Source organism: Pseudophryne corroboree, chromosome 2 (genome assembly GCF_028390025.1).
Source record: "Pseudophryne corroboree isolate aPseCor3 chromosome 2, aPseCor3.hap2, whole genome shotgun sequence".
NCBI lineage: Eukaryota > Metazoa > Chordata > Amphibia > Anura > Myobatrachidae > Pseudophryne > Pseudophryne corroboree.
Window position 1 is genome coordinate 472,744,890 of NC_086445.1, and position 11,084 is coordinate 472,755,973.

The following is an 11,084-nucleotide window of genomic DNA, read 5'->3' on the forward strand; positions in this document are numbered from 1 at the left end:
TTTACAATGCTCTAAGCTTAACAAGACCTCTGCTTCAAGGTCAGCCGGTGTTGATCCAGTCGGACAACATTACGGCAGTCACCCACGTAAACAGGCAGGGTGCCACGGGAAGCAGGAGGGCAATGGCAGAAGCTGCAAGGATTCTCCGCTGGGCGGAAAATCATGTAATAGCACTGTCAACAGTATTCATTCCGGGAGTGGACAACTGGGAAGCAGACTTCCTCAGCACGGCCTCCACCCGGGAGAGTGGGGACTTCACCCAGAAGTCGTCCACATGATTAAAAAACTCGACAGGTATTGCGCCAGGTCAAGAGACCCTCAGGCAATAGTTGTAGACGCTCTGGTAACACCGTGGGTGTACCAGTCAGTATATGTGTTCCCTCATCTGCCTCTCATACCCAAGGTACTGAGATTGATAAGATGGAGAGGAGTAAGCACTATATTCGTGGATTGGATGGGCCAAAAAGGACTTGGTAACCGGAACTTCAAGAGAGGCTCACGGAGGATCCGTGGCCTCTACCTCTAAGAAGGGACCTGCTCCAGCAAGGACCCTGTCTGTTCCAAGACTTACCGCGGCTGCGTTTGACGGCATGGCGTTTAAACACCGGATCCTGAAGAAAAAAGGCATTCCGGATGAAGTCATCCCTATCCTGATCAAAAGCCAGGAAGGATGTAACCGCAAAAACATTATCGCCGCAATTGGCGAAAATATGTTGCGTAGTGCGAGGCCAGTAAGGCCCGACGGAGGAAATTCAACTGGGTCGATTCCTGCATTTCCTGCAGACAGGAGTGTCTATGGGCCTGAAACTGGGGTCCATTAAGGTTCGGATTTCGGCCCTGTCAATTTTCTTCCAAAAAAGAACTAGCTTCAGTCCCTGAAGTTTAGACGTTTGTAAAAGGGGTACTGCATATACAGCCTCCTTTTGTGCCTCCAGTGGAAATTTGGGATCTCAATGTAGTTTGGGTTCCAAAAGTCACATTGGTTTGAACCACTTAAATCTGTGGAGTTAAAATATCTCGCATGGAAAGTGGTCATGCTGTTGGCCCTGGCCTAGACCAGGTGCGTGTCAGGATTGGCGGCTTTATCCTGTAAAAGCCCTTATCTGATTTTCCATTCGGACAGGGCAGAATTGAGGACTCGTCCTCAGTTTCTCCCTAAGGTGGTTCCAGCGTTTTCACCTGAACCAACCTATTGTGGTGCCTGCGGCTACTAGGGACTTGGAGGAATCCAAGTTGCTGGATGTTGTCAGGGCCCTGAAAATATGTTCCAGGACGGCTGGAGTCAGGAAATCTGACTCGCTGTTTATCCTGTATGCACCCAACATGCTGGGTGCTCCTGCTTCTAAGCAGACTATTGCTCGTTGGATTTGTAGTACAATTCAGCTTGCACATTCTGTGGCAGGCCTGCCACAGCTAAAATCTGTAAAAGCCCGTTCCACAAGGAAAGTGGGCTCATCTTGGGCGGCTGCCCGAGGGATCTCGGCTTTACAACTTTGCCGAGCAGCTACTTGGTCAGGGGCAAACACGTTTGCTAAATTCTACAAATTTGATACCCTGGCTGAGGAGGACCTGGAGTTCTCTCATTCGGTGCTGCAGAGTCATCCGCACTCTCCCGCCCGTTTGGGAGCTTTGGTATAATCCCCATGGTCCTTACGGAGTCCCCAGCATCCACTTAGGACGTTAGAGAAAATAAGAATTTACTTACCGATAATTCTATTTCTCGTAGTCCGTAGTGGATGCTGGGCGCCCATCCCAAGTGCGGATTGTCTGCAATACTTGTACATAGTTATTGTTACAAAAATCGGGTTATTATTGTTGGGAGCCATCTTTTCAGAGGCTCCTCTGTTGTCATACTGTTAACTGGGTTCAGATCACAAGTTATACGGTGTGATTGGTGTGGCTGGTATGAGTCTTACCCGGGATTCAAAATCCTTCCTTATTGTGTACGCTCGTCCGGGCACAGTTTCCTAACTGAGGCTTGGAGGAGGGTCATAGGGGGAGGAGCCAGTGCACACCAGTTAGTCCTAAAGCTTTCTTTAGATGTGCCCAGTCTCCTGCGGAGCCGCTATTCCCCATGGTCCTTACGGAGTCCCCAGCATCCACTACGGACTACGAGAAATAGAATTATCGGTAAGTAAATTCTTATTATCAAGTGGTATAAATGCAGCAATATCTACCTTTTAGATTGGTAATTTCTCTCACTGGTGTTAAGTGTTAGATCATATCACTGTATAAAGGTCTGTATCATGTATAGATACTGTACTGTACTTGTACCTGTAGAATTATACAGATATGGTAAGAGAGATTTATTTTCCTAGTAGTAAATTATTTTCTCTGGACTTAAGTCTTCAGAGTAAATGGCAGTTATGCTATCTAATGTTTAGTAAAGGAACCTGACGCCTGATGGCTCATTAGTAGAGTTACATAGTAAATATACAGTATAAAGGCTTTTCCAATCTAGGTAAATGGTACAGTATATTAGGCCCTTTAATATCTTCATCATATATAACACCACCCAACTTATCTCTTTGTTTCTTCCAGAGATATATTACAATGTGGGAACGTGTGTAGTTAGGAATACATTTGTAGTAATAAGTGTGCCCACCATGGAACATAAATCATGGATTGAATTTCTCTGGCTAGTAAATCTGATCATGTGCAGTTTGTCATAATTACTGATATTTGATAATTTTGCTGTGGGATGTAAAGCAGTTATTATTGTAAAGGCAAGAGCTGGTGGTTACCAACCCAAAATGCCAAGTTCTGCCTTTAAGGACAACTTTAATCCCATGGCACACATAAAAATAATCAGGAATTTATATGAAGTGCCCTCCATTAAATAAACTCCATATCTACCTTTTTCCATCTACAAAAGTATGCAGCAAGATTCTGCCTTTCATTTTACCTTTGGGTAATTATTATTATTTGGATGTTCACGTAATAGAGAGATTAGTGGCAGACTGCGCATGTCCCACGATCACACTGCACACTGGTCAAAGTACTGTTGAAATTGTACTCGCACTAAGATTTTTTATTGAAGAAGAACATTGTATAAATTAATTATAATAATAATTATGATAACAGTAAAATTGTTTTGCCCAATATTTAAAAAAAGTATAATCTGTTAAAATTACTTGTTACTAAATTAATACAATTTAAAAGCAGCAAAATAAAGGGACAGTTATACGTTTAGGCCAGAGCCGGATTAAGGCCCCGGGAGGCCTGGGGTACTAAAGAGCAGGGGGCCCCCATGGACTAAAAAACTAATAAATAAATAAATAAATATATAAATATATATATATATATATCGCTAAGAATCCCTCCTCCTTCAGTTCAGCGTGCGGCGCGCCAATGACTGAGCCGCAGGCTTGCTGAGCCGGACAGCAATTGAACAGCTGAGCCGTCGCTCAGCTGCCCTGACTACACCTGTTAGAGCACTCTTCTTAGAGCTGTAATCAGCGCAGCTGAGCGATGGCTCAGTTGTCCAATTGCTGTCCGGCTCAGCAAGCATGCAGCTCCGTCATTGGTGCGTCACACGCTGAACTGAAGGAGGAGGAGGGACAGGGCAGAAGGGAGCCGGGGCTCGTGAGTGCAGCACCACAGATTGGATTGAAGAAAGATCCGATCTGTGGTGTGGCAGGGGGCCCTTTTGGAAAGGGGGGCCCGGGGTACGTATCCCTGGGACCCCCCCCCCTCCCTTAATCCGGCTCTGGTTTAGGCCTTTTTTAAACAGTTTACAGTGAGCTGTATCAGTAAGGACAACAGCTAAGGACAGGTAATGAAGAGTGTTATTAGGATGCTAAATGTTGGATATATTGTATACTATGGCAGTGGTTCCCAAACTATGTGCCGTGCCACCCTGGGGTGTCTTGGGACACTTGCAGACGTGCCCTTGGTTAGTGGTCCTGGATCAATTCAAAGTATTTGGTTAATGAGTAGACAAAACCAGTACTGGTGGCTTACAATCATAAAATATGTGGATAAACAGAAGCAAATCTGGTTCAGCCCCGCATAATTGAGTCTAATATGTTTTTCTAAATTTCTCAATAAGAAACTTTTGGTCTAGGGGTATCGTGAAAATAATTCTTATACTCTAGGGTGCCGTGATTCAAAAAAGTTTGGGAACCACTGTACTATGGGTGTTACAAAATGTACCGTATTCTAGGCCTTATGGTCTATGCATCTGTTATAGTACTACTTGCTGATTAGCTGCTCAGCATTCTATGACATCATTAAGTACATCACAGCCACCCAGACAGAACTAGTATAGACGGAGTAGGTATAGCCTCACTTCTAACTATACAATGCAAAACAATTCAGACTATTACAAAATATGTTTTTTTTAAAATCTATTATAATGATCTGTCTTAATGAGACTATTAATTTGATCTTGTATAAAGACCGTATTTTCATTTTAAGGTGAACAAGACCTCAGGTCATCCAGGCTCCTCTTCACCCTCTAGGGGTAAGTATGCTGTTTATCACAGTATGTTTGTTTAGATATAACAAAAAAAGACTATCCATAGTTGTACTTTCTAGGTCACATCTATGCTAGAGGTGCATGGATGTTTTGTTAATGTAGTGTAACTGTGTATGAGAAGTGCTTGGGCCTCAGAACCATCATCTGTGACAAGGTGAGAATGGTGTGCCATATGCCCTCCCCACTCACCCCTTGTCACATATGCTCCTACACCATTCTATCATTATCACCTGTAACCCAAGGCCCCCCACACCCCAGGTTCCCACCAGCTGCGTGATTGGTAGTGGGATGCTGTGGCCTTCACAGCAGCTGCATCCCCCGCTGTTCTACTGACTCTGCCCTCTACTGACAGCTCCAACGCTAAACACAGGCCTCCCACATAATGGAGGAGTAGTGTGACGCTGCTGTGTAATGCAGAGTTATTCTTTCACCAGATAGTACAGCACGTTATTTGCCGCTGGTAGGGGTGGACTGACAGAGCAGGGTAAAGTGGGACATTACTCATAATAGTCTCTATAGTCAGGATACAGCTTCCCAAAAGCAGGAATATTTACCAAACTCAGGACAGGTGTCAGACTCTGCTGCTTTCTACCTAGTTTTAGCACAAAAACACACAATATTTTAATACCAACACACACACACACACACACACACACACGCACGCACGCACGCACGCACGCACGCACGCACACACGCATTCTAAAGGAGAGGGAGTACATTCAATAACAATATTATACATCTGATCAATTTTGGTAACCTAGGCTGCGGAATAAGAAAGGGAGACACTGGAGGTTTGGATCAGAAGCTGAGACTAAAGAGATCCATGCCTAAAATCTAAGCAATCTGACTAGATTGCTTAGATTTTAAGCACAAATCTTTTGTGTGTATGCCCCCAGCGATAGCGATGCGCGTCCCCTCGCATTGCTATCGCCGGTGCTAGATTGAGCCTACATGCAGGCACAATCTAGTGGATCACTCACTTCAGCGCTGTTTAAAGTGAGCGGCCCACCGTCACCCCCCTCGCTCAGCACATCATGCTATGCTGAGCGGGGAGAGATATGTGTGCTGAGCTGTTTGTGTTAAGATCGCTCAGCACACATCTCTCCCATCAGTACTGGCCTTGGGATTGAACATATTACCCTATTATCATTGTGGCTAATAGGATCAACCCCTGAGAACAGAAGAGGAACTAACCAGATTATCAGGGATGGGGGGCAGGGGGAATGAATACCACATACACCCACTCTTGTGGAATTAATGTTTTAAGTAAGCAGCTGGGGGCCAGAGGTCTATACAGGTTCCCAGGCAGAGGCGTAACTAGGGTAGGGCGAGTGGGGCACGTGCCCTGGGCGCCCTGGCAGGCCCAGGAGAGGGGGGCGCCGCCGGCGTCCAGGGCATCATACCCCACTCGCCCCGTTACACCTAAATGTGAGGGGAGAAGAGAGCGCAGCGTCTCTCCCTCCCCTCACCGCCGCTGGAGCACGAGCAGTGCTGCCAGCAGCGCTGCCATGTCCGGTCTCCGGCGCTAGCCAATCAGGGCTTGCGGACCGGCTCCTGATTGGCTGCCGGTCCGCGAGCTCTGATTGGCTAGCGAACCGGCGCCAGACGGCGTCCGGCGTCCGGAGACCTGGAGCAGCGCCAGCGAGGGAAAGGAGAAGCGCTGCGCTGCGCTCTCCTCCCCTCACAGGTGAGTGACGGGGCAGGGGGGGGGGGGGGGACGGACGGACCTGGCACTGTGGGGCACAGTAACTGGCACTGTGGGGCACAGTAACTGCACTGTGGGGCATAGTAACTGGCACTGTGGGGCACAGTAACTGCACTGTGGGGCATAGTAACTGGCACTGTGGGGCACAGTAACTGCACTGTGGGGCACAGTAACTGGCACTGTGGGGCACAGTAACTGGCACTGTGGGGCATGTAACTGGCACTGTGGGGCATGTAACTGGCACTGTGGGGCACTGTATCCGGCACTGTGGGGCATGTATCCAGCACTGTGGGGCACTGTAACTGGCGCTGTGGGGCACTGTAACTGGCACTATGGGGCATGTATCCGGCACTGTGGGGCACTGTAACTGGCACTGTGGGGCACTGTAACTGGCACTGTGGGGCACTGTAACTGGCACTGTGGGGCATGTAACTGGCACTGTGGGGCACTGTATCCGGCACTGTGGGGCACTGTATCCGGCACTGTGGGGCACTGTAACTGGCACAGTGGGGCACTGTAACTGGCACTGTAACTGGCACTGAGTGGGGCATTGTATCCGGCACTGAGTGGGGCATTGTATCCGGCACTGAGTGGGGCATTGTATCCGGCACTGAGTGGGACATTGTATCCGGCACTGAGTGGGGCATTGTATCTGGCACTGAGTGGGGCATGTATCTGGCACTGTGGGGCATGTAACTGGCACTGTGGGGCACTGTATCTGGCACTGTGGGGCATGTATCCAGCACTGTGGGGCACTGTAACTGGCGCTGTGGGGCACTGTATCTGGCACTGTGGGGCATGTATCCAGCACTGTGGGGCACTGTAACTGGCGCTCTGGGGCACTGTATCTGGCACTGTCAGGCATTGTATCCAGCACTGTGGGGCATGTAACTGGCACTGTGGGGCATGTAACTGGCACTGTGGGGCACTGTAACTGGCACTATGGGGCATGTATCCGGCACTGTGGGGCACTGTAACTGGCACTGTGGGTCACTGTAACTGGCACTGTGGGGCATGTAACTGGCACTGTGGGGCACTGTATCCGGCACTGTGGGGCACTGTAACTGGCACAGTGGGGCACTGTAACTGGCACTGTAACTGGCACTGAGTGGGGCATTGTATCCGGCACTGAGTGGGGCATTGTATCCGGCACTGAGTGGGGCATTGTATCCGGCACTGAGTGGGACATTGTATCCGGCACTGAGTGGGACATTGTATCCGGCACTGAGTGGGGCATTGTATCTGGCACTGAGTGGGGCATGTATCTGGCACCGTGGGGCAATGTAACTGGCACTGTGGGCCATTTTCAGTGGCCACACCCCTTCTGGAGCGTAGCCACACCCCTTCTTGAGTGTGACCACGCCCATTTTTTGGCCCGCGCGCCTTCGGCGCGCGCACATGCTTCTTTTGGTGTTTTTTTTTTTTTAAAAAAGGGGGGGGGGGGGGCGCCATTTTCCATCTTGCCCTGGGCTCCAGAAACCCTAGTTACGCCTCTGTTCCCAGGTACTTCAGTTTAGATGCTTTCCACCACCAGCTGATGCTCAGATATTAAACCACTTAAGGCCAGTACACACGTCTTTAGATGTGTACTGAGCGATCTGTCACAGACCGCTCAGCACTCATCTCTCCTCCCGTCCAGCACAGCGCCATGTGTGCTGAGCAAGAGGGGGGGGGGGCACTCATTTCACCCAGCTTCCCTGGGACCCCACTCACCTCTGTGGTTTGTGTGTCATCTCACTGCTGCCCTGGGACCCCACTCACCTCTGGGGCTTGTGTGTCATCTCACTGCTGCTCCGGGACCCCAGTCACCCATGGGACATGTGTGCAATCTCCTCGCTGCGGCCTCAGTAACCCTACTCACCTCTGTTGGTCTCATTTCCAAGGTCAGCACAGCGTAGGAAGATGAAGCTAGAGGTCACATAGCAATCAGGTTTGGAGGAGACGGACTGTCTTCCCTCATCTATGGAGAATTTGCCAATAATTCAAGGCTTAGCCTACAACACTGAACCAATAGCTCCAATATACATTTATTTACCGTGTTCATACAAAAAAATCCCTAAATGTTCATAATAAGAATACTATGCTATTATACTGTACTAAGAATAAAATGAAATAAATGCACCTTGTAATATACAATGTCCATTCTGCAATGACAGGTGAGAAGAGGAAGCGATGCCAGGGGCCCTGTCTGGAGAAAGAGAAGGAGCTTCCCTGTAAGTATAATTTTCCTGTTATAACAAATTCGGCATGTGTATATAAGTACTACTGGGTACAACTTAATGTCTTCTTGCCATAAAATAGCAACAATAAAAAATGACAATCATTGGGTCTAAAACCTGATAATTGATTAATATGCCCCTTATGAACAAGCTGCAGACAAAATCAGCATTTATTAAAGTGAATGCTTGTCATAAAACATGCATATAGGTCCATTCATTTACATTATCTGATGATCAGCATCAGAGCACCATTATTAGATGTAAAGAACTTATACTAAATCCATAATGAATGCATGTGTGCACTTGTCCTTAGCCTGAGTCATATCCGCTCCACTACTTGTCTCAGATGCTGCAGATGTCTCACAGGTCAGAATCTCCCCCTGCTCCATAAGTGCACTTACCAGTAACAGTAAGTGACAGGGTCACAGCAGTGTGGTGACTATAGGCTGGATCACTGATACCAGTGATATCTCATATGCAGAGTTACACACATATCAGTGACCACAACTCCCCTATCCATACACTTGGTACCACAACCAGGGGCACCGACAGGTCTGCCAGTCCCTGGTACAAGAAGTGGGCATGGGCAAAGGAGGAGGCGTAGCTAGACCCTCTCCTTAAAAGAAAATGTAAAAAATATTTGATCTCCGTGCAGCCACAAAGCCGATTGGCTGCTGCTGCAGTGCCTCTCTCCCCAGCTCAGCACACAGCTCTGCTGCAGCGGCAGTCAGCTCCCTCTTTCCCTGGATGGCTCTCTGCAATAGGGGAGGGAAGTCAGCTGGACCAGGGACCCCTTTAGTGCCCCTCCAAAAGGCCCATGTAAAAAGTACCTGTCCTCGCCCTCTCTGCACACTTGCATCATCATCAGTCTGCATGTGACCTAGCCCTATACAGTACCTTGTATATAAGATCCATCAGACAACAGGTGTACTTAGGTGTGCGCACAGCTCTGTATAGCCTGCAATACATTGTATCTCCCTCTATGAGCCTACAGGAGAATGCCTAGTGCCGCTAACTCTAAACATGTGGTGATGCGTCTGAGATGGTATGGCTCTGCATTGGCCATAGCTGTGTGAGTTTGGTTATAAAACATGGGGGTCATTCCGACCTGATCGCTCGCTACAGTTTCTCGCAGTGCAGCGATCGGGTCAAAACCGCGCATGCACCGGCACTGCAGTGTGCCTGTGCATGCCAGCCATCATTGCCTAGCGATCGCCTCTGAGGCAGAGGCAGTCACTGGGCGGGAGGTGGCTTGGCGGCGGTGTTAAGACACTGTTTTGGAGGAACGGTCCGGCCAATGCAGGCATGGCCGGACCGTTGGGGTGGCGGGCCACGGCGGTTGCGTGACATCACATGCAGCCGCTGTGGCCTGGGGAGCGATGAGTAGCTCCCGGCCAGCATGCTAAAGCTGCGCTGGTCGGGAGTTACTCTTGAAGTGTAAAGGCATCGCCGCTGTGTGATGCCTTTGCACTTCTGTGGGGGGCTAGCACTGACATGCGGGGTGGACTAGCCCTGTGCTGGGCGTCCCCCCCGCATGCCAGTGTGAATGATCGTAGCTGTGCTAAATTTAGCACAGCTACGATCAACTCAGAATGACCCCCCATGAGCAGTGTGATAACATGCAATAATGTTCTGCGCAGACCGCTCTGCATCAGCCCCTATGTGTATAGGAGTAAATATAGAATAACATTTACATTGTACTTATCAGGTGCCAAAAAGAGGCGACTGACATCGGAGGATGCGAAAGTGGTGGCGGGCCCTTCCAGAAGAGGTAATAATACTGTTCCCTGCTTATTAGCTCAGTAATAAAGAGACAGGCATATTCCAGAGGCACCTTCTAACAACGGTGGTGTCTTACGCTAACACACAACAAGTATACTTTATACCAGGGCTGGCCAAACCGGTCCTCGAGATCTACCAACAGTTCATGTTTTCCGGGTCTCCTGGAGATCTATAGAATTGTCAGTTAGGAATGAATGCAGCACATCTTAATTAGTAATGACTACACCTGTGCACCAGCTAGGTGTGCTGGAAAATGTGAACTGTTGGTAGATCTCGAGGACCGGTTTGGCCAGCCCTGCTTTATACTGTAGGAAACTTCTGTTGTCTGAATATTGACAGATTTGGATCTTCAAAAGTCAAATGTCGGTACTGAAATAATGTTGATAGTGCCAGTATGTCGACATTGTGAGTTAGTATGTTGACAATCTGTTTTTCAATAGAATAATACCCCTTTCATCCCGCACAAATAACCCATTATCGACCAGGCATATTGCCGGGTTGACACGGGTCGGTGTGCGGTATGAAAGGGCCATGGTCGAATTCCCGGGTCGCCTGACCCAGTAATTCAATCCGGGAATAAAGTAGTGTTATTCCCAGGTTGAATACGCAGCGTGAACAGGTTCCCGGGTCGATGCGCAATGTTGATATTATGACAATGTCGGCATTCTGTCAGTGATGACATGTCAAACATACAGTATACCTTTACCTGTGTGCCATCTCCTCACCACTGCCCTGTGCACCGCACTCACCTCTGGGGGTCTCATTACTACGGAGTAAGATGATGAGCTAGAGGTTATATAATACTTGCGGCTAAGGTTATCGCACCTATCTCCCCAAAAAGTCAGCAATTTCACCCAGCCTATTCCAAAATGGAGATAATGGGATGTGTGCGATAATT

General features: G+C 48.5%; 1 long non-coding RNA gene across 1 annotated transcript; it reads left to right on the forward strand.

Moving 5' to 3' along the window:
- The first annotated feature begins 4,419 nt into the window (after nt 1-4,419).
- On the forward strand, nt 4,420-10,176 carry LOC135050889 (uncharacterized). Its single transcript, XR_010241903.1, has 3 exons — nt 4,420-4,465; nt 8,342-8,398; nt 10,113-10,176. It is a non-coding gene; the product is annotated as an uncharacterized LOC135050889 (long non-coding RNA).
- The last annotated feature ends 908 nt before the right edge of the window (nt 10,177-11,084 follow it).